The sequence below is a fragment of the Tenrec ecaudatus genome, chromosome 14 (assembly GCF_050624435.1).
Source record: "Tenrec ecaudatus isolate mTenEca1 chromosome 14, mTenEca1.hap1, whole genome shotgun sequence".
In the NCBI taxonomy this organism is placed as follows: Eukaryota; Metazoa; Chordata; class Mammalia; order Afrosoricida; family Tenrecidae; genus Tenrec; species Tenrec ecaudatus.
Window position 1 is genome coordinate 71,047,264 of NC_134543.1, and position 23,139 is coordinate 71,070,402.

General features: G+C 44.6%; 1 non-coding gene across 1 annotated transcript; it reads left to right on the forward strand.

The window, feature by feature from the left end:
- Positions 1-17,451: 17,451 nt before the first annotated feature.
- On the forward strand, positions 17,452-17,613 carry LOC142427213 (U1 spliceosomal RNA). The gene has a single exon (XR_012780024.1). It is a non-coding gene; the product is annotated as a U1 spliceosomal RNA (small nuclear RNA).
- Positions 17,614-23,139: the final 5,526 nt, after the last annotated feature.

The following is a 23,139-nucleotide window of genomic DNA, read 5'->3' on the forward strand; positions in this document are numbered from 1 at the left end:
CTGCAAAGCCCCCCATAAAGGAGGTTGGAAGTAAATCAGGCAACCATTAGATGCCTATGAACATCCCAAACTGAGCATGCTCCTACTGAAGTCCCTGAGCTAGGTGGGAGGTACACCTGGGCGGTCCAAACTAGGCCCAGGTTCATGACATCACCCAGGTGGGCTGGACCCAGCCAATAGGATCAACTAATCCCTTCAACCACGCCTTCCCCCAGCCAGGGGGTAGGCCAGAATAAAGGCAGGGATGGACAGCCATTCTTGTCTCTTACACCCTCTTACTAGCAGAGGAGGGGGAGGGTCTCCTGCCCTACGCTTGCGCACTGTGCCCACGCCCATTCGGGCCCATCGCCTCTCTTACTCTCTTTGACCTGGCTCCTGGTCAGTGGCAGGTGGGAGAGTGAGGGCACATATGCGCTACCTGGGGGCCCACATGCGTCCACTCCGGGCCTACTCAGGGCCCATAGCCTCTGGGCCCACATGCTCTTAGCCTCTAAGGTTCTTGGGCTTCTGGCCTCCTGAGATCCCCCACCCACCCACCCAAGTTCTGCACATGTGGGTCCTCGCTTCCACGTGGTTGTCTGGGACCTTTGAGGCTGTAAAACCCGGTAACAACAATTGTGAGGAGGGTGTGGGCCTGGGCAGTGTTTCATTCTGTTCCACAGAGTGATGCTGTAAGTCGGAACTGACTCGAGGCACCTGACAACAGTAACAAGGAATAGAACTAGAGGTGAGCGCACCACTTCAGTTAGTTCATGTACTCTACTTCCCTTGGGGGAACTAGTGACGCTAAAGACTAAAACATTCTTGTTGATTATTGCGACAATGGCAGTCAACAGCTGGTCCTCTCTGGGGGAGGAGGAGAACCAGCATCCTCAGAGCCATGAGGCAGAGGTCAGATGAGCCTTGATTCTCCAACCTTCCTCTCCCTAGTGTGACATCAACTGTCCTTCTGACAACACTCTTGCTTCTCTACTGGGCTCCATAATCTCACAGAACTCACAAATAATACTCACGATTGGGATGTTTTCTAGAAAAGTTAACACGATAGGGTGTATGTCTATTTTCCAACATTGCACAGTCAGATAAACACATAACCTCTTAAAAAATACTTGAATTCAATCTTCTCGTCACCACCCCTATGCAAGCCCTGTTCATAGGCATATGGGCTTGGGGCTCCAGTGAGGTGGCTTCAGTGGACCCAGATTCCTCACCGACCAAGTTATCTTGTTTAACCTGCCTGGCTTTTACTCCAGGCCACGGCAGAAGCTGTTTTTATCCATTTGGCTTCAGCTCTGTGTCTCTTACTATCCTTTCCGCCACTATGAACTCAAAACTCCCAACTCACAGCTATCGAGTGACATCCCAATCACAGTGACCCTATGGGAACCTGTGGTTTCCCAAGAGTGTAATAACTCTTGACAGGGGCACACAGCCTTATCTTTCTGCCGTAGAGCAGTTCATGGGTTCTAACTGCAGCCCGATGCATGACCCAGTACCCCGCCAGGGCTCCTTCAGCCTTTTACAGGTAACGACAAAAGAGATGATTCAATTAGCTTATACTTAATTTTTTTTATAGTTTTAAAACATTTAAAAAATCATTTTATTGGGGGCTCGAATAACTCTTATCACAATCCATCCATCCATTGTGTCAAGAACATTTGTACATTTGTTGCCATCACCATTCTCAAAACATTTGCTTTCCACTTGAGCCCTTGGTATCAACTCCTCACTTTCCCCCTCCCTTCCTGCCCCCACTCATGAACTCCTGATAATTTATAAATTATTATTATTTTGTCATGTCTTACACTGTCCGACATCTTCCTTCACCCACTTTTCTGTTCTCTGTCCCCCAGGGAGGAGGTTATACGAAGATCCTTGTAATCAGGTCCCCCTTTCTACGCTACCTTCCCTCCAGCCTACCTCTACTTAGTTTTACATCAACGGATCCTCTGGTTTACACAGGGAAGGTTATTGTGCCACAATTTAGCCGCAATATTATTGAAGTGACTTTTTCTTCATAGGACAGAGGAATGTGTTTCCTGCTTCTAAGATACACTTTTATTGTTTTCATTTTAAACTTTCGCAATTGGGCTGTAGTTTTTAGTTGGTGTGGCCCTCTAATGCACTGACTCGCTTCTTTCCCCCAACTGCTGTGGATGCATCTTAAAGTTACAAGAAGATGGAAGGTCAACGAGATGGCTCATGCCTCTTGCTTCCCCATGTGCTATTAGAAGATGTGATGACTCTGGCAATATATATCCTTCAAAGAGCTGGGCTGGCATCCTGTTGTCTTCCAAGAATGTGCTGACTCTCTGCCACACACATACGTCTACCCAGTGCATCTGCGGAGGTCAGCACTTCCATTTCAAGAGCTCAAGGCACTCTAGCAACTACCGTTTCTATTGGGTAGTGAGCCCAGGTTTAAGACACAATTGCTTACATGAGAAAGAGAGAAAGGAGGGGTGGGAGGAGAAGACCATTCAGTTCCCTGCAAAAGGCCATCATTCTCCTGCACATAACACACACGCATATTTACTTAAGGACTGATTGTTGGCGTCATCACCATGACCATCATTCTGGGGTGCAACAAAGCAGGGGAGGGGCGGATTAAAAGCTGACTGCATGGTTGTTCTTGAAACAGAACTGTTAAAGTTTAGAGGTACATTTTAAAATTAATTATTAAGATAAGGCCCCTTCAGAATACCGTGGATGTTCTGGAATCAGCAAAGAAAGAGTCCGGCTGCTTTTTTAAGAACTACAAGAGGATTGGCGGGATGGAGGGCACTGGGGCATAGATTGAGTCTAAGATCTGTATGTTGTGAGGCCTTTGAAGCAAAGCTGCCTATCTCCAAACATGCACAAAAGCATGGTTGGCCTGAAAGGGGTCTAGATCAAAGCCAAGAGGCTACAGCCTGGATGGGAGAGGTACCGGGTGGTTTCTTTTCAGTGGAAAGGATCAGGGATTTTCAAGCTCAAAGATGTTCAAGTCCAATGTTAGGTGTTTGGTCATGATACCACAGATTATTATTTCCTCCATGACCCTGTTCCTTTAATATCATCTGCACGCACACACACACAGACACACACACACACAGACACACGAAGTCTGGTGCTTTGGAGAGAGAACTCCTGAAGGAGGTTGTTGGAGAGTTGCTTAGATGCAAGACCTCAGAACCAGAGGACACCAAGAAAAACCAAAGCCCTAGGGTATACCCGAAACACTGTAAATGGGAATTCCAATGAAATAGGGTTTGAATTTAAGAGCACTTGGGGACATTGTGCAACTGAGATTTGTTCCATGCATACGTAAGTGCAATGTCAAATCATTTGAGTGCCCGAGACTTAAGAGGTCAAGTAACTTCTCAAGGGAATTGTTGTTATGTCCAGTTGGGTCCTTTCTGATTCATAGCTACCCTTACGTATGTGAGACGGGACAAAACACGACTCCGTCCTGCACGTCTCCACAGTCTTTGCCATGTTTGAGCTCATCGTTGAGTCATTGTGTTGTTCATCTCACCCTGGTCCTTCTCTATCACTGACCTGCTTTCCACGCATGCTGGCCTTCTCCAGACTCTGGCCCCTCTCGACAGTATGTCCTAAGTGTGTGAAATGAAGTCTTGCCATCTTCAATTCAAAGGAGTTTGCCTTCGGACTGTACTTTTCCAAGATAGATTTGTCCATTCTTCTAGAAGTCCATGGTATATTCGGTATTTTTGCTAAATCCACATATAATTCAAGTGAATCAATTCTTCTTTAGTCATCTTTATTCATTATCCAGCTTTCACAGGTATATGAGTCCATAGAAAATACCAAGGCTTGGGGCTTAATCAAGGGCGATGTAACAGCGAGGAATTACTAAACCCAATAGAAGACTGAATATGATGGTGGGACAAGAGGAAAGTAAAAGGAAATAAAGGAAAGAACCAGGAGGCAAAGGACATTTATAGAGGTCTAAATATAGGCATGTAGATATGTAAATATATTTTTATATAATGAGAGGGAAATATATCTATATACTTATATCTATATGTTAAGAATTATGGTAGCAGATGGACATTGGGCCTCGACTCAAGTACTCCCTCAACACAAGAACACTTTGTTCTAATAATCTGGCATTCTGTGATGCTCACCTTCCCGACAAGATTGCTGAAGACAAAATGGATGCATAAACAAATGTGGTAAAAAAAAAAAAAAAAGCTGATGGTGCCCAGCTATCAAAAGATATAGCATCTGGGGTCTTAAAGGCTTGAAGATAAACAAGCAGCCACCTAGCTGAGAAGCAACAAAGCCCACATGGAAGAAGCACACCAGCCTGTGTGATCATGAGGTGTCAGTAGGATAAAGTATCAGGCATCTAAGACCCAGAACAAAATCATACCAAGGTGAAAGGGGGTGGGAACGGTAGCAAGAAGTCGAGACCCAAAGCCCATCTGTAGACAATTGGACATCCCCTCAAAGAAGGGTCACAATGAAGAGATGAGCCAGTCAGGGTGCAGTGTAGCACTAATGAAACACACAACTCTCCTCTAGTTCTTTAATGCTTCCTCCTCACCACTATCATGACCTCAACTTTACCGTACAAATCGGATTAGACCAGAACATGCACACTGCTACAGATAAGAGCCTGAAACACAGGAAATCTAAGATAGATAAATCCCTCAATGAGAATAGGGATACCAGGAGGATAAGGGGAAGGTGGGGGGGGGGGAGAAAGGGGTATTTGATCACAAGGATCCATCTAGAACCCCCTCCCAGGAGAATGAACAACAGAAAAGTGGGTGAAAGGTGACAGAGGACAATGTAAGATATGAAAATGATAATCTATAACTTATCAAGGGTTCATAAGGGAGGAAGAGAGAAGGAGGGGGGGGGAGGGAATGGAGAGCTGATACCAGGGGCTCAAGTAGAAAGAAAATGCTTTAAAAATGATGATGGAAATATATGTACAGATGTGCTTGGCATAGTGGATGAATGTATAGATTGTGCTAAGAGATATGAGAGCCCCAATGAAAGCATTTAATAAAAGAAAGAAAGGAAATATCAAGGCTTGGGTCAGCTACAACTTGTCCTTTCTTTGCTCTTCAACACATTAAAGAGATATTTTGCAGCAGATTTATCCAGTGCCACTAGTAGTTTGAATGCTTGGCTGCTGCTTAGATGAGAGTTGATTGGGGATCCAAGTAATATTGTCCCAGTTTATCGTGATGTTAACTGGTGTCTGTTGTGAGGGTTGTTGTTTTCCTTCTGTTGAGGTATAATCTTTACTGAAGGCTGTACTTTTTTAAAATCTTCATCAGCTTCAAGTCTTCTTTGCTTTAAACAAGAAAGATGGCATCCTGTGCATACCACACATATGCTAAGCTTTCTCTAATCCCGTCGCCCCATTCTTCTTTGGCTCGTGCAGCTTCTTGGATTATTTGCTCAGCACATATATTGAGTACATATGGTGAAAGGACACACACACCTGTGAACTGCACGGAACCCCCTGGTTCGGTTTAAATGGCTCTTTTTGATCTGTGGAGAGTCTCCACACGAGTACAATGGAGTGTTCTGGAATTCCCATTCTTTGCAATGTTATCCGTAAAAATAGTGTGTCTGTCACTGGAATAGGACTGGAGACTTCTGCTTTCTGCTTTGCTGAAGTAATGGGAACTGTTAAACAGCTGAAAAACAGGTGCATGAACAGAAACAAAAAGTGTTTGACATTGCAAAATAAGCAGCACCGGACAGTGATTTCTGGAGGAAAAGGAAAGATCCGCACCACAACTGCTTCAGTATCACAGAGAAAGGAAACCCAGATGGCACTCTGGTCTCGCCTTGAGGCACACCAGACCACACTGAGAGTGCCAGAACACTAATGTGGCCAGTGAGCCCCGGCGGCTTCCTGGTTACATGTTGGGCTGCTAACCGCAGGTCTGCAGGTGAAACGCCCCAGCAACTCCTCAGGAGAAAGACAGGCTTTTTACTCCTGTAAAGAATGAATCTTGGAACCCCACAGGGCAGTTCTGCTTTGACCTATATAATCATTAAAGAACTCTGTGGGATAGTGGTTGTGTATGGAGTGCTACCTGGCCGTTAGCAGTTCAAAACCACGAGTTGCTCATTGGGAGAGAGACCAGGCTTTCTACTCCCATAAAGAGTTACAGTCTCAGAAACTCACAAAGGCCGTTCTCCCCTGTCCTACAGGGTCACTATGAGTCGACATTGACCAAATGGCAGTTACCATGTCGCGTTATGCGTCAGAATCAACTCTCAACTCTGTGGCGGTGAATTTGAGCTGTAGGTTTTTTGTTTGGGTTGTTTGTTGCTGTGGCTAGAATTGGCTGCACAGAGTAAGAGACAGAGCCTCAGAGGAGGGTTTCCCTCACGTCTTCCGCCGAGCACCAATCAGTGCACGTATGTGAGGAAACCACCAAAGTTGGGAAAAGAATTATAACAAAGAACTAGATAGACCAATGGCTGAAATTCACATATAAGGTTGACATTCTCAAAAACCAAGGCGGAGAAACTTCCTAATGCACAGTGCCTCCATCGAGTTGAGTCCTGAAAAGGGAATTGCCTCAGTAACGGATCAAGATAACTTAAAGTCTGCTCTGATTCTACCTTAAAAAGTAGCTGTTGGCTGATATTGGGTCAGCTTCCTATGCATAATGACCCTCTGCATAGTGGAGAGACTCTAGTCCTGAGTCATCCCCTTGTTTGGTTGTAGATTTGATGGACAGGCTTCCACTGATTTGGGGGAGTAGGTCAGGCCTCCCTTTCTAGTCTGTCTTAGTCTAGAAACTCTGCTATCGCCTGCCTGTCTCGGATTACATGAACATAGGAACACGTAGCCACCAATGAACAATGGGAGGTAACTGCACATGAGACGCACTGACTGAAAGTCAGACCCAGGTGTCCCGTATGGAAAGTGAGAGTTCTCCCGCTGAACATTGTGTCGACAGGAACCAAGATTAGATGACTGTCGATTTTCTTCAAGAACAATAATGAAAGAAAGAAGAGCGGGTCAAAACTAGAATCCTACCACCGGCAACATTATCTGTTAAAGACAAAGGCAACACAAAGACTTTCCCAGACACATAGAAATGCATTTCCTACTAGCGCCCATAGAAGGAAGCAACCTGCTGGTGCTTTGATTTTAACCGACATGGATTTCAGACTTGCAGCCACAAAGGAAGAACTTTTGTTAGATGCCATCAAACCGATTTTGACCCAATGTGACAGAGTAGAACTACCCTGTGCTAGTCCAGGTAGACTAGAAAAACAAATCCATAGAAACTCATATGTGTATAAGAGAGAGTTTTATATGAAGGGTAATTGTACATTAAGAAAGCATCCCAACCCAGTCCAGCCCAAGCCCATAAGTCTGATACTAGCCCATATGTCCAATAAAATCTATAAAGTCCTCTTCAGACTCATAAAACACAGGCAATGATGCCAAATGCAGGACCATCACAGGCCAGTGGGTAGAAAGTCTTTGGATCGAGTGGTGTTGTAAGCATCTCAGCACTGGCAGGGGTCTCTACGTGGCTTCTCCAGCTTCAGAGGTCTGGTTGCATCAGGCTAAATCCAGCTTGTCCAGCTCAGGGCACTAGTGTAGTTTCATATGTCTTGTCAGCTGCAATGTCTCCCAGGGAGTGAGGAGAGACAGAGAAAAAAATCAGGTTTCCCAGAATTCTCAGGAGAAGGCCATGCCCACACAGAAGTCTCATTGGCTGTCTCCAGACTGACAGCCCAGACTCCACCCCTACACTCTTAATCCTCAAACTGACACCAGATTGTGTAACTACTACATACCGGCACAGGATTGTCTAAACTGTCTTTGTGAGAACCCATCACCAAGGTCTTTGGCAGTATCGGGTGAGTTTGAACCACTTAACTATTGTGACAGCAGGAGTCCTTACCAGAGGTGTAAGAGGATGCATCTGAGTTCTTTTCAACCCAGAAGTTGACAGTAATTTGTTACAGAAGGAGTAGGAAACTAACACAGTCAGAAAAGAGGTAATTTCGGGGGCAGCCGTGTATGCTGGTCTATCGGTTTCATTTACATTCCATTGGATTGAGTCACACAGCCACTGTTGGGAGACTAGAACATAGTGTCCATGTGTGATCAGGGGGGAAAGGAATGCGGTGAGCATGACTATCTGAGGCAGTTAGTTTATTGTGCCAACCTGGCCGATACACACATGTGGGGATTAATTGAAGGGCGGAGAGATAAATGGCTTGGCAAGCCTCGCCTTTTTTTTGTCTCTTGCGCTTTGATCATCGGACCAGTGTGCGGCTGCCTTGCTTGTTCTGTGCCTCCATTTGCAAGCTACACTAGCTGTGGGACACCTAACCCGTGGACTGTGTCACTGTAATTTAAGGTTCCTTCAAGACCTGCTTTGCCACACCATTGGGATTTACTTCTCTCGAGCTGGGGACTGTCGGACCCTGTCATCTGGCTGACTGTTGGTGACCTGCCCTGCTGTTTGCTGCCTGTGTCTGGATAGCCTGAGTTGCTCTATGGAGGACTACCCGGCAGCCCTCAAGACTTGAAGGACTGCCAGTGTCTTCACTGGCCATTGCACGGAGCCATTTGTGCTGCTTTATAGATTAATGAACTGTTTATTTCTTCTGTTACACATCTATTTAAATATATATAAAATTATTAGCATTCTGGTTTTGTTTCTCTAGAGAACCCTGTCTGACACAGTATCTATCTATTCGGTCTCTTCCCAGCACCTCTTACAGAAGAGCGCAGCCCTCCTGCACACTCGACCCCACAGCAAAGCTTTGCAGTCTTTGCAGGCTCAGCCTCACCATGCACTGTCGCTGGGAAAGGCCATTTGCACCCATCTTCCTGAGACCCTCCGCACCAAGTTTATTCAAGGTCACCATGGAGTGCAATACAAGCGGAGGAAAAGAGCTATCTTTAGTAAAGTTTTGTGGGGGGTGCCAATAGGCTTTCAAAGTCAGGATACACATGTTCTGACTTTCCGTTTTAGAAAACTGCAAGACCAAGGAAATTGTGTAAATGGCAAGGTCAGGGAAGTAACCGCACAATGTGGTTGCAGAAGGGAAAAGTAAATCATTCTGTGTATTTTCTGAATCCAAAAGCAGAAGGAAACCTCAGAGTCCTTCGATCCACCGCTGTCTCAGGAGGTTTAGGCTGAAATCACCCCAGATAAGGTGAGGCTGGTGGGGGCGGGGGGAGGTAAGTTGGAGGGAGGTGAGGAGGAGTGGAGACAAGAAGAAAAGGGGTGATCTCTTTTAATACCTTTATGCATAAGGATGCAGGGATGAGGTTATAGAGGACCATTGCAAAGGCTCGTCTGAGTTCTCCAAATATTTCCAAAACTCACTCACCCACTGAGTGCCATCAAGTGGATTCCCCCTATAAAACAGGGTACAACTGCCCATGGGAGTTTCCAAGACCGTAACGTGTGTGTGTGTGTGTGTGTGTGTGTGTGTGTGTGTGTAAAAGAGAACTTTATATCAAAGAGCAATCATACATTAAGAAAACATCCCAGCCCAGTCCAGGTCAAGTCCATAAATCTGATATTAACCCAGATGTCCATTACCAGTCTATAAATTCTTCTTCAGACTCATGCAGCACATGCAATGATGCCGAATGCAGGAAGAAAGATCACAGGCCACGGGGTGGAAAGTCTTGTGGCTCCAGTGGTGGGGGAAGCTTGTGTGGGTCTCCACGTGGCTCCTCCAGCTCCAGGGCTCTAGTGTAGCTCTCTGTGTATCTGACCTCCAGTGAGATATTTGAGGTCATCCAACTGTGATCTGATTGACAAGCTAGACTCCACCTCTTTGCAAGTTGACAGATTATGTAACTACCACATTGAGGAAGAGGGTGGTGCTGGCACAGGAACTCCCAATTGTTTTCTTGCTAGAGTCTCTGGTGCTTTATTACCTCAGCTGCCGTCAGACCCCAAAATGATATTACTCACAATCTAAATCGAGCAGCTTGGTCTGAGAGCAAGACTATATATAACCTTTTACAGGAGTAGAAAATCCCGTCTTTCTTCTTTGGAGCAGCTGGTGGTTTCAAACTGCTGTCCTCATGGTTAGCAGCTCAATTTGTAACCACTATGCCACCAGGCTCTTCCACATAGCAGAAATACTCAGTGCAGGCATACCTTGGCGATACTGGGTGTTTGGTTCCAGACCACCACAACAAAGCAAAAAACACAATGAAGTGAATCACATGAAGTTTTGTTTTCCCTGTGCATAGTAAGGCTACGATTCCACTACTCTCGTCTGTGAAGTGTGCAATAGCACTATGAAAAATTTGAAAATAGTGTGAGAATCAACTAAATGAGATACAGAGACATGCCGTGAGCATACGCTGTTGGGGAAAAAACAGCCACCGATAGGCTTGCTGGTCACAGGAGTGCCACAAAGCTTCACATCATAAAAAGGCAGTATCTGCAGAGTAAAATGAGGCAAGCCTGCCCTGGTATTCAGGAGCCCCAGTGGCACTGTGAGCTGAGCGCTGACCTGCTAACTGTAAGGCTGGCCATTCAAACCCACAGTCACTCAGCAGGAGCTAGATGAGGCTGTTGGCTCACACAAGAATGAATAGTCTCAGACACCCTAAAGAGCAGCTCGGCTTTGTCCTGAAGGGCCCTGTGAGTAGAATCAACTTCACGGCAGTGGAGTGGAGTGGGGTTCCGGACCAGACTTGCTTTATAATATGAGCTTGTTCCCCACATTTAAATTCTCTTTCAAGGCAATTCAATTCAAACTCTTTGTTGAGGCCCCATCAAAGGCTCCTTACGATGCTACTGTGGACAGATAACTGCCCTCAAGGTGATTGCAATCCTTTGAGCTTTCAGCTAGTCCTGGGCTCCTGTCCTACTTCCAGCCTCAATTGCAAACTTTTTGATTTTGTAAATGAAGATCCTTGAATCATCTCGATTTGAGTGTGATATCCATTTTCTGTTAGCGTAATGGGCAGTTTTGTGTGGTCCAGTGCTGGCGTCCATGTGGCTGACAGCCGAGTCCTGCTGTCCTCCCGCAGTGTGGAGCAGCCCAGCCCAGGGGTTACATTTCCCAGACCCCCTGGCACCAGGAAATGCTGTGTGATTGCCTGTGGGTAGAAGAGGTGTGCCTGCTGTCAGACCCACAAAATCTCCCCACTGGATCCTCAGTGCTCTTTCGGCCCTTGCTCAGCAACAACGGAAGCTTTTGATTATTGGTGTGCCACGAACGTCAGACCCCTTTCTTAAAATAAGGATTTGCATACAAGGGTACTTCAAAAGTTCGTGGAAAGCCAAACGCTGCTATTCCAAACTCAAAAACACAAACCTCATGCCATCGAGTCGGTTCAGCACTTCCAAACCAGGGACTGTTCCTGGAGAGAAAGATGAGACTTCGTATTCGCAGAAGCAGATACAGTCTCAAAAATCCGCAGGGTCAGGCCTACCCTGTCACATAGCGTCACTGTCAAATAAGGCACTGTTGTTAGATGCGGTCGGATCAGTTCCAATTCACAGTGACCCTCCACACAACACAACTCAATACTGCCCGTCCTTCCCTCCTACATCACTGTTATGTTTGAGCCCATTGCCAGCCTGTGTTAGGGCGGCTGTGTTACTGCTATGGTACAGTCGCTGCGTCAGTCCTTCTGATTGAGAGTCAGTCTCTGTTTTCGCTAAACGTCTACTTTCGCCAACATGAGAGTCTTCTCCAAGGACTAGTCCCTCCTAATAACATGGCCAAAGTATATGAGATGACATCTCCCAAGTCTCACTTCTAAGGAACATTCTGGCTCTACAGACTTCTTCCACGACAGATCATGCCTCTGGAAGTCCATCAGTTCTTCAGAAAAGAACATTGCTTGACTCAAGGGCACCTCGGTTCTCAATATGGCATCTGGGCGTTTTAACATTTTTTAATTTTTTGCAGCAGATTTGGTCAATGGGTAATACATCACTTGATTTCTTGACTGCTGCTTCCATGGATGTTAGTTATGGATTGTCGGTAAAATGAAATCCTTGACCCTATCAGTCTTTTCTCCATTTATCACGGTGCTGCTGGCAGGTCTGCTTGGGAGGAGCTTTGTTTTCTTCATGCTAGGCTGTGATCCATATCGAAGACTGCAGTGGATTTTGCTTTTTGAGGAGGCACTGAGGCTGTAGTCAGTGATCTTTACCAGTAAGTGCTTCCAATCGTCCGTACGTTCGCGGGCTCCGCTGTGTTATCTGCATAGCACAGGCTGTCCACGTGCCTTCCTTCAGCCTTGACGTCGTGTTCTTCTTCACATAGTCTAGCTTCTTGGACTATTTGCTCAGCATACAGTTTGAGTGGAAATGGTGAAAAGATAGAACCCTGACAGACACCTTCCTGATTTTACACCATTCAGGATCCTTGTCCCATTTGAAGGGTTACCCTGTGGTCTACTGGCAGGTTCCACGCACACAATTATGAACTCCTGCTCTTCCCAAAGTCATCCGTACTTTTTTATGAACCACAAAGTCGAATGCCTATGCATAGTTAATAAAGCACAAGTAACCATCGTTCTGGTATTCTCTGTTTTCAGCCAAGTCACCTGGCATCACTAATGTTATGCCTCCATACCTTCTTGTGAATACGGCTTGAATTTCTGGCTATTCCTCTGGATGTCCTGAGGCGACTGTTTTTGAATGATTTGCAGCAAGGTTTTACTTGTCTGTGTTACTGATGCATGAGATAATGACCTTGTTGTAGTTAGATGCCTTTCGTCCATGATGATTAGCAGGGACCCCGTGTACCACGGAAACATGGCCCCTTCCTCACATTATGTTTGAACCAATTGTTGTCGCCATTGAGTCAGTCCATCTCTTTGAGGATCTTCCTATTTTCTAGGCATGATGTCCTTTTCCTAACACTGGTCTCTCCTGACAACATGTCCAAAGTATGTGAGATACGGTCTCATCATCCTTGTCTCCAAGGACCATTCTGGCTGCAGTTTTTCCAAGACAGATTCATTTGTTCTCCTGGCAGTTCATGGTGCTCTCAATATTCTTGAGCAACACCATAATTCAATGATGAATTCTCCTGTGCTCTTCCTTAGTCACAGTGCAGTTTGCACCTGCATATAAGGTGATTGGGAATGTAGGCATCCTGGTGGTCTACTGGGCTATGACTGCATTTGGGATATTTATCAGCTCAAACGCATCAGCGGCTCCCTGGGAGGAAGAGGAGGCTTTCTGCTCCCATAAAGATTTATAGCTGTGGAGACCCACAGAAGCAGTTCTACTCAGTCCTACAGGGTCTCTATGAATCGGAATTAACTCAGTGGCAGTGAGGTTTACCTCCTTTTGTTTGTTTGGCTTGGGTCAGGTGCACCTTAACCTTCAAAGTGACGTCCTCAATTTTGAGCACTTTAAAGAGATGTCATGCAGCAGATTTGCTCAATACAGTAGCACTGTAAAAACAACCACACTGCTAGAGGGGAGACCGGGGAGGGAGGGGGAAAAAAAAAGAGGACCTGATGCAAAGGGCTTAAGTGGAGAGCAAATGCTTTGAAAATGATTAGGGCAGAGAATGTACGGATGTGCTTTATACAATTGATGTATGTATATGTATGGATTGTGGTAAGAGTTGTATGAGCCCCTAATAAAATGTAAAAAAAAGGAAAAAAAAAGAAAATGATTAGGGCAAAGAATGTAAAAAACAAAAACAACCACGCTGCTATCAGCTTGATTCCAACTCAGAGCAAGCCACTATGGCAGGGGAAGCCTCATCTTTCCTCCTCATAGTGACTGGTAGGTTTGAACCACAGACCTTGTGGCTAGCAGCTTAATGGATAACCCACTATGCCCCAGAGTTCTTTGCAATAACACTAACACATGAGTAATTAAACTCTAGAATTTTTCCAATTTTATCAGTTTTCCCATCAATATCCTTTTGCTGTTCCAGGATCTAATCTAGGACTTAATGCCACCTTGCACTCAGGTGTTGTTTCCCTAGAAGACATGGGTCTGTGACAGTTCCCCCATCTTTTTATACATTTCCATGATTTTTACAATTTTAAGGAGATGATTCAGTATTGTGTATGCACAATTTCGCTAAGAAGGATCAACTCAAAGCCAGTCCTTATGTCCAACTGTGTCCTAATGATCCCAATTGTCCAACTTTTCCAAGCTAACCCTATGAGCTCCAACATGGACTACCCCCCATCTCAGCACTTTCTCTCCCATGCTACAGTTACATCATTTGCTGCAATCTCAAAGAATTCACGAACTGGCAAGAAAACGGTCCACATGGTTGTAGAGGCTAGTAAGTCCCATCTCTCCACAGATCAGATGTGAATCTGGAAGATCCTCTTCACTAAATGTGGTTGCAGAGAACTACGAACCTAAATCATAAGGTCACACAATGGGCTGTCGACTCACAGGGTACAGACATTGGTGAGTCAGATCAAATGACTGGCCACTGGCTCCACTCCCCCAAACCAGAGTTCAAATACCAGCTAGATGCAGAACCCAGAGCAACCCAGAAAACTTTGTCAAAGTCTTGCTATATACTGGGCACAATTCATACATCCAAGGAAATTAAAGGTGATGACTTGTCACGCCCTCTAGTAAAGTAGTAAGGAACCCTGGTGGCATAACGGCCTGTTAACTGCAATGTCAGCAGTTCAAATCCACTAGCCACTCCACGCAAGAGAGATGAGCCTTTCTTCTCCTGTAAAGATTTATAGTCTCTGAAGCCCATAGGGACAGTTCTTCTCTGTCCTATAGGGTTTGTATGAGTCAGAATCAACTGGATGCTAGTAAAAAAGAAGTAATTCAAGATACATCCAACTCCAACCCTGCTCCATTAACATAAGGGACAACTGACTCCAAAATGGGACGGTATCCAAGGACATAGAAGCTGAGATTTATCATTCAACACAAAACGGCGGACTGTGGTTAGAAGGGTCATATGCATCCCTTTCAGAAGGGTTACAAGGAAGAGACAGCCAATCGGGGTGCAGTATAGCACACATAACCTTCCTCTAGTTCTTTAATGCTTCCACCCCCACTATCATGACCCCAATTCTACTTTACAAATCTAGTTAGACCAGAGCATGTACACTGGTGCATTTAAGGGAATCTAGGACAGATAAAACCCTCAGGACCAATAATGAGAGTAGTGATGCCTGGAGGGGAAGGGGACGGTGGGGGAATAAGAGGGAACCAATCACAAGGATCAACATAGAATCCTGTGGTAGTTATATAATCTGTTGTCATTTTGAGAGGATTAAGAGTGAAGGGGTGAGGTTTACCTGATCAATCAGGTTACAGCTTGATGACTTCATTTGGAGGCACTAAGGAGAGAAATAGCTCGCTGGAGGCAGGAGGCAGGCTGACTCCCTGTGAAACATTTCCATTGACAAGACACATGGAGCTACGCTAGAGCTCTGGAGCCAGAGGCGCCATGTGGGGAACCCTGCCAGTGCTGAGATGCCTGTACTGCCACTGGACCCACAAGACCTTCCACCCACTGGCCTGTGATCTCCCGGCTTTCAGCATCATGTTTCATGAGTCTAAAGAGGAATTTATGGACTAGGATTGGACAGATGGGCTAATATTGGATTTACGGACTTGATCTGGACTGGGCTGGGATGTTTTCTCAATATTCAATTGCTCTTGTATAGAAACCTGTTTCTTATACACATATGAATGTCTATGAATTTGTTTCTCTAGTCTACCCAGACTGACATAAACTCCCTCCCAGGGGGATGGAAAACAGAAAAATGGGCGAAGGAAGACAGCATTCAGTGTAAGACATGAACATTCTTTTAAATAAATTATCAAGGGTTTATGAGGGAAGGAGGGTGGGGAGAGGGAAAAATAAGAGCTGATACCAAGGGCTCAAATAGAAAGAGAATCAAAATTTCTTTATTAATTCCTCTATTGATGAGCTTTTAGGTTGATTCCATCTTCTTTTCTCCATGATCTTACCTATTGGTCTATTTCTGAAGATTTTGGTCTTCTTTACCTTGAGTCATAATCCATAGTGAGGGCTGCAATCCTTGATCTTCATCAGCAAGGGCTTCAAGTCCTCACTTTCAGCCAGCAAGGTTGTATCATCTCCCTGTTTCAAGTTGTTAGTAACTCTTCCTCCAATCCTGATCCACCAGTTGTCTGTTAATTTGTTGTACTGCGGTGGCTTGTGAGTTTCTGTGATGTTGGAAACTGTCACTGGTATTCCAGGTGCCAGCAGGGTCATCCAAAGGCAACAGGTTTTAGCGGACCTTCCAGACTAGGAAGAAACAGTGCAGGACTTGACTCCACACTTTGTTTTATTTTTTATTTATTTGGTTCCTCACTTTGGAGAAAGTGCTGAAAAGCAATCCTGATGCTGCATTCCCCCTGCCCCCTCCGCCCCATATAATCCAGCTTCTCTGATGATTTGCTCAGCATACAGATGGAATAAATATGATGAGAGACTACAACCATGACACACACCTTTCCTGATTCTAAACCATGCAGTATTCCCTTACACAACAACATTGCTAACAGGAAACCCTGAGTGATGCAAAAGAGTAACAGGTTCGACTGCTAAGCAAAAGGGGGTTTGAATTTGTCCTAAGGTGCCTTGAAAGAAAGGCATGGTTATCTGACTTATGGAGGACAGCTCCACTCTGACATATATGGGACGCCCTGAATGGAAATTGACTTGAGCAATTGTTCTCTCTTTCTTTCTCTCTCTCTCTCTCTCTCTCTCTCTCTCTCTCTCTCTCTCTCTCTCTCTCTCTCTCTCTCTCTGTGTGTGTGTGTGTGTGTGTGTGTGTGTGTTTGGAGACTACTAGGTGGTTGGGGAATCTTGAATTTAAGTCCTCATATTACTTTTACTGGAAGCCCTGGTGATGTAGTGGTTTTGTGTCTTGCTCTGATTCTCAAGATTGTCAGTTCAAAACCACCAACCACACCTCAGGAGTAAGTCCGGGCTTTCTACTCCCATAAAGAGTTACAGTCTCAGAAACTCACAGGGGCTGTTCTACACTGTCTTGTAGGGTTGCTATGAATAGATATCGACTCGATGGGGGGATGTTTGGTGTATGTTTTTTGGTGTGTATATTTTTCTCTATGTGAAATCCAAGGTAGGTAAATTTAGAGAGACAGTAACTGGATTAATGGTTTCTTTGGCATATGGCTGGGGAGCCTGGGGGTGATATGAGGAGCTAATAAGAATGAGGAAAAGTGAGAAGAAAAGGTTCTAAAATTGATTGTGGTAATGATTTCACAACCCTTTTTGATATAATTGAATTATTAAATTGTATGATATGTAAATTATGTGTCAATAAAACTTGTTTTAAAGGGAGGAATTGGGATAAGTGATGCTAATTGGGATAACTAATCTGCTATGTAAATAGTCAATAATTTGCAATAAAATATTGTTAAAAATAAAAAATTTTAAAGGGTGGCGTCACCGTAAGAAGTCCTGGGTAGAGTGGGAAAAATGTGTTACAAACTAAAACAAACACTTACCTGGCAGGGAGACGCCATGAGCAGGAAGGTGGTTTCCCAGGGCGAGGCTCACCCATTGCACTGCGGGTGTGCTGGCCCCTGCGATTTCCCCAAATGCGGGAAACTCGACTGCATAATTTGTGGTAGTGGGGGACTGCGTTCACACTCTCCCCTGTATTAAAAAAAAACTAAAAGAAAAAACTAAAAACAAAACAAAAAACAGACTCACCAGTCTGATAGAGACCTCTCCGCCATCCCCGCCCCCCTTAGACATCCCTCAGGCTTGGAACTAAATGGCTCCATGACTCAACATTCGGCCAAACAATAAGCCTACAAGGTGACAGCCACACCAGGGAGATACCACTCCTTAAGCAATGGATCCTATGTGCTCAAAGGGGCAGCATTTGCCTAAGAATAAAGCTCAGAAGCCAGGAAGGGCTAGGTAAGAACAACAAGGGAAATGGTGAGCTCAAGGAGGAAGTGGGGAGAATATTCTCATATTGTTGGACGATAGTCAATATCAGCAATTAAAATGTTTACAATTATTGAATAGAAAGTCAGTTTGTTGCTTCTGAGCTAGATGGCCGCTTGTTTGCCTTCAAGCTTTTAAGACCCCAGACGCTACATCTTTTGATAGCCAGGCACCATCAGCTTTCTTCACCACTTTGCTTATGCACACACGTGTCTTCAGCAATTGTGTTGTGAAGGTGAGCATCATGGAATGCCAATCTAATAGAACAGCATGTTCTTGCATTGAGGGCACAAGCACACCAGCCTGTGAGATCACGAGGTTCAAAGGGATCAGGTATCAGGCATCAAAGAACAAACAATCATATCATTGTGTGCTCACGTCCCTGATACGAAGGGTGGCGGGGAGGAGAAGGGCCAGTTAGGGTACAGTGTGGCAACGATGAAACATACAACTTTCCTCTAGTTCTTAAATGCTTCCTCCCCACCCCCCCACTATCATGAGCCCAATTCTACCTCACAAATCCAGCTAGACCAGAGGATGCACACTGGTTCAGATGGGAACTCAAAACACAGAGAATCCAGGACAGATGATCCATTCAGGACCAGAGGTGAGAGTGGTGATAATGGGAGGGTGGAGGGAGGGTTGGACAGAAAAGGGGAACCGATTACAAGGATCTACATATAACCTCCTCCCTGGGGGACGGACAACAGAAAAATGGGTGAAGGCCCAGGGAGACATTGGAAAGTGTAAGATATGACAAAATAATATAATTTATAAATTATCAAGGGTTCATGAGGGAGGGGGGAGGGAGGGGGAAAATGAGGAGCTGATACCAAGGGCTTAAGTAGAAAGCAAATATTTTGAGAATGATGATGGCAACAAATGTACAAATGTGCTTGACCCACAATGGATGTATGTGTGGATTGTGATAAGAGTTGTATTAGCCCCCAATAAAATGATTAAAAAAAAGAAAGAAAGTCAATTTGTAAACTTTCATCCAAATCACACTAAAAAGTTAAATAAATAAGTAGGAAAACATCAAGTTTCAGTGTGAGATTAGCATTTACAGAGTGATTTCTAGGGAGTGTCCAAACCATTCTTTTTGTGACTACTTGTACTCAAAAAGTAGTACAGTTAGCCTATCACACAGGACCTAACCTTGTTTGAGTAATACTGTTCACATATTCTAATGTATTTGTTTTTAAAGCATACTATTGGGAAACTACCTGCAGTTATGGGATTTCATGGTCATTTAGCTTAGACTGTGATTCAACACGATTTATCTGTGGACTTTGTATACAAGTAGATACAAGATAGGGAAATCGATAAAAATAAAATGAAAACTTGGATATTTGGTCAAAAGTATCTGAGGAGTGGTTCAGCTTTATGATTTTCTTGATTTGTTTTATAAATAGTGTAAAATAATTCTGCTATGTAAGCTTACCTTCATTTCTTTCTTTTGAAATTCCTTAATTCCTCAGACTTTTTAATAGTTGTTATCTATTATTGATCATTTATTTATATTATTCACAAAATATAGCTTGAAACCTTTGCTCAGAAAGGAAAGGTGGCATATCAGAGAACAATTTTATTATTTCAAGCTTGGGTTTTCGTGTGCCTTTTCAGCCACTGCTTCCTGTTCTAGTAATTACTGCATGTTTTTGCTGATCGTTTACATTGTGCGAAACATAGTCACTTAATACAGCCCTCTAGCCATCACCTGTTTTGCAGTGCATTGTGCAGTCTAACCTCCATGCCAGTGGCTGCAATCCCAACGTGGAGGGAGTTCTGTTTGTCATTGAACAGGATTAAAGTGGGATATATTCTGTCTCCACTTTACCAAAGGCACAAAGGAAGCCACTTTCCTTTGTCTCCTACACTGGATCTTAGCCAAAAGGCCGAGAAGCCATTATTCTTTGTTTCCTTAGAAGTATGACACATTGCTTTTCAGCACTCTAAAGAGATCTTATGCAGCAGATTTACCCAATGCAACACATTTTTTAAAATCTATTGACTGCCGCTTCCAGAAACATTGATTGTGCATCCAATAAGACAAAATCCTTGACAACTTCAATCTTTTCTCTATTTATCATGTTGCTACCTATTGGTCCAATTGTGAGAATTTTAGTCTTCTTGTCATTGAGTTGTAACCTATACTGAAAACTGCAATTCTTGTTTTTTTTTGTTTTGTTTTTAAGAAAAGCTTGTAGTTACTTCAAGGACTGTTTGTTGGCCTTTAGGAGTGTTTCTTAGTCAAGTCTGATGGGGTGCCAAACCTTGGCCCCAAAGTCTATTTTGGGTATTCCCTGGGTACTTCGTTGCTCTGTTCCCCTTGCTGTTCTGTTGCATCCCTTAGTGTTTTGCCTTGGTGTGGTGGGATCAGATCGGGTGCAATTCCCACACTGTGTCTCCAGTGTTATCCCCTGTAGGGCTATGGGTCAGTGAGGGACATCATATCTCATAGTGGGGCTGGTCATATGATCGTCTCTGTGGTTTGGCTGCTCTGAGAGGGAATATCGTCCTCAAGGCTTGGTGAGCCAGGATGTGCTCCACTCTCTCTTCTTCCCCCTTCATTTGCTCCCGAGTGCCCTGATCAGACATGTCCCTCTTCCTGAGCTGCAGCTTCAGTGCTGTCCTCTGAAATACATTCTTCTGGGGAGGGGGGAGCTGTACATGTAGCTGGGATTGGGGCCGGCCCTCAAATGTTTCAAGGATGTTGAAAAGCCAGGATGTTGCTTTAAGGACTGAGGTGCACCTGACCTAAGGCATGAAAGTTTCAGTTGCTTCACATGCATGTGAAAGTTTAACATTGAATAAGGAAGGCAAAGGGAAGAATCCATGCATTTAGATTGTGGTGCTGGAGAAGAATATTGAAAGTACCATGGACCGCCACAAGGACATGCAAGTCTATCTTGGAAGAAGTATGGTCAGAGTACTCCTTAGAAACAGAGATGGTGAGATTCTGTCTTACATATTTTGGACATTTTGTTAGACCAGGTTGTCTAGGGAAACAAATTCAGTAACACTCGTATGTGTAAGAAAGAGCTTTATATTGAGAAGTAATTTATATCAAGAAAACATCCCAGCCAAGATCAATTCAAGTCTGATTCGAGTCCATAAGCCCCTCTTCAGGCTCATGCAGTCACAGTGAGGGACTCAGAATGCAGGACCATCTCAGGTTGGTGGGTGCTGTGGGGCCGATGGCGGTGGAGTAACCAGAGGGCTCTGGTAGGTCTCAGATTGTGTTGCCAGCAGGAAGGTGATGGCCGAGAGACAAGGGGAAGTCCCCCGAGAAGGATATGCCCACAAGGAGGCACCCCGGGCGGAGACCTGGTTGACAGACTGAATACCACTCCTATCGTTTTATATCTTCAAGTTGACATGAAATGATGTAACTACCAGGAGAGACCAGTCCCCGGAGAAGGACATCATGCTTGGTAAAGTAGAGGGGCAGAGAACAAGAGGAAAGAGACGCATCAACACAGTGCCTCAAGGAGCTCAAGCATAGGAACAATTGTGAGGATGGTGCAGGACCGGGCACTGGTTCATGCTGTGGTGCGTAAGGTTGCTATGGGTGGAAATCGATTCAGTGGCACCTAAAAACAACACAATCTCAAGTATAATTTAAGGAGAGTGTTATGTGCCAAAAGCAGTGTTACCGGGCTTTTCTCCCTAAGAGAAAAGCTAGCAAGTTTCTCCAGAGTGATTTGCTGACAAAACTTAGGGAGCAACACACATAAGACATCGAGACAAGACAGTAAACAGAGCAAAGATTTAATCAACAAATTATTTTTCAGTGACGAAGTGGGTCACCTCACGATTTGAGGAAGACGCATCTAGGAGCATGACACTGGATTTTATAGGAGTTGGATGATGGGGACCTCATTGACTCACCTCAGTGCCTAGCCTGCTTTCCCGTTGGTCCTTATTCTTTCATCCTGAGTGGTGCTTATCCCAGCACAATTAGTGGCTCATAATCCACAGCTTGTACCCCTCATTCTCATGTCAGGTGGTGTTGGTATGAGTCATCTAGACCTCCAGTGAAACAGCTCATGTGAGGTAGTTTGGGATAGGTCACCTAGACCTCTAACTAACCCTGCCAGAGAACATTTATTAAGTCTTAATTAGGACAAAGACAAGAAGACTTCCTCTGGATGAGGGCGATCATCAACATCAGGTCATATTGGCATCCTCGGGTTTGCAGAGATTTGGAGACTCACAGAGGACACGGAGGGCAAAGGAAACGGTCACAAAAGTATGAATGATGGCAGATCAATACACCACAGTTAGGTACAAGTGGGATTATAAACCTGAAAACAGGACCATGATGGGGACCCACACATTACATTAGACAGAAGAGCTTATAGATTGGTCCACAGCCTTTACACCAATGCATGGCCCATGACTTCTAGATCCAGTCTGGCAGTCTCTGTCAAGGAAACACCCAGCCAAGCCCCCAGAGGACACTGTTCCACTCTGAGCTGCCTAGGGAGGTGAAGGTAATCCACTTTCTAATGTGCTCTGCCTGAGGCCAATGCAATTCACTTCCCTTGTTCAGAAGAAGTACATGGGAGGCTTAATTCATTGGGAACTATGCAAATGAATTTTTGGTTTTCACTGCTCCTATAGCCTTCTGCAAACCTAGAGCTAACAAGTGAAGCCCTAATATACCATTCAATGTTTCTAGGCTTGGTCTAAATGTTCCAGTTTAAAACCCTGGCTAATGAGCAAAGGCATCCGACATGACCTTAGAGGTGGCATTTCTCAATCCTTGTCCACCAGGACCCACCTGACTGCTATCAGTTGTAGACACATCCTGGCCACTCCCTTCGCTCTCTCCACCTGTCGAGGGGAGCTTCACAGTCATTATCTTCCACTCAAAACAAGTCATTAAGAAACACTGACACTTTTTTATCATCTGCAAACTATAAGAACATTCCTGCTGACCTGTCATTACACTACACTGATAGCATGTGTATCAGTGAATCCCAGTGGAAAAAAATATAATTTGGTAATGACTGCAATGTACTAGAAAGAGGAAACAAATACATTGAGTGTCCCCACCCTCCCCACCACAAGTCCATGGGAAAATATTCTTTGTTGGGGCAGTAACAACTTTTTAATGTCTCAGTTGTCCTTATAACATGAAAGCTTTATGTTCTCCTGAAAATATTAGTATGCTTAGCATTATGGGTCTGAGAGCTTTATTCAATAAGATGGGATGAAAAA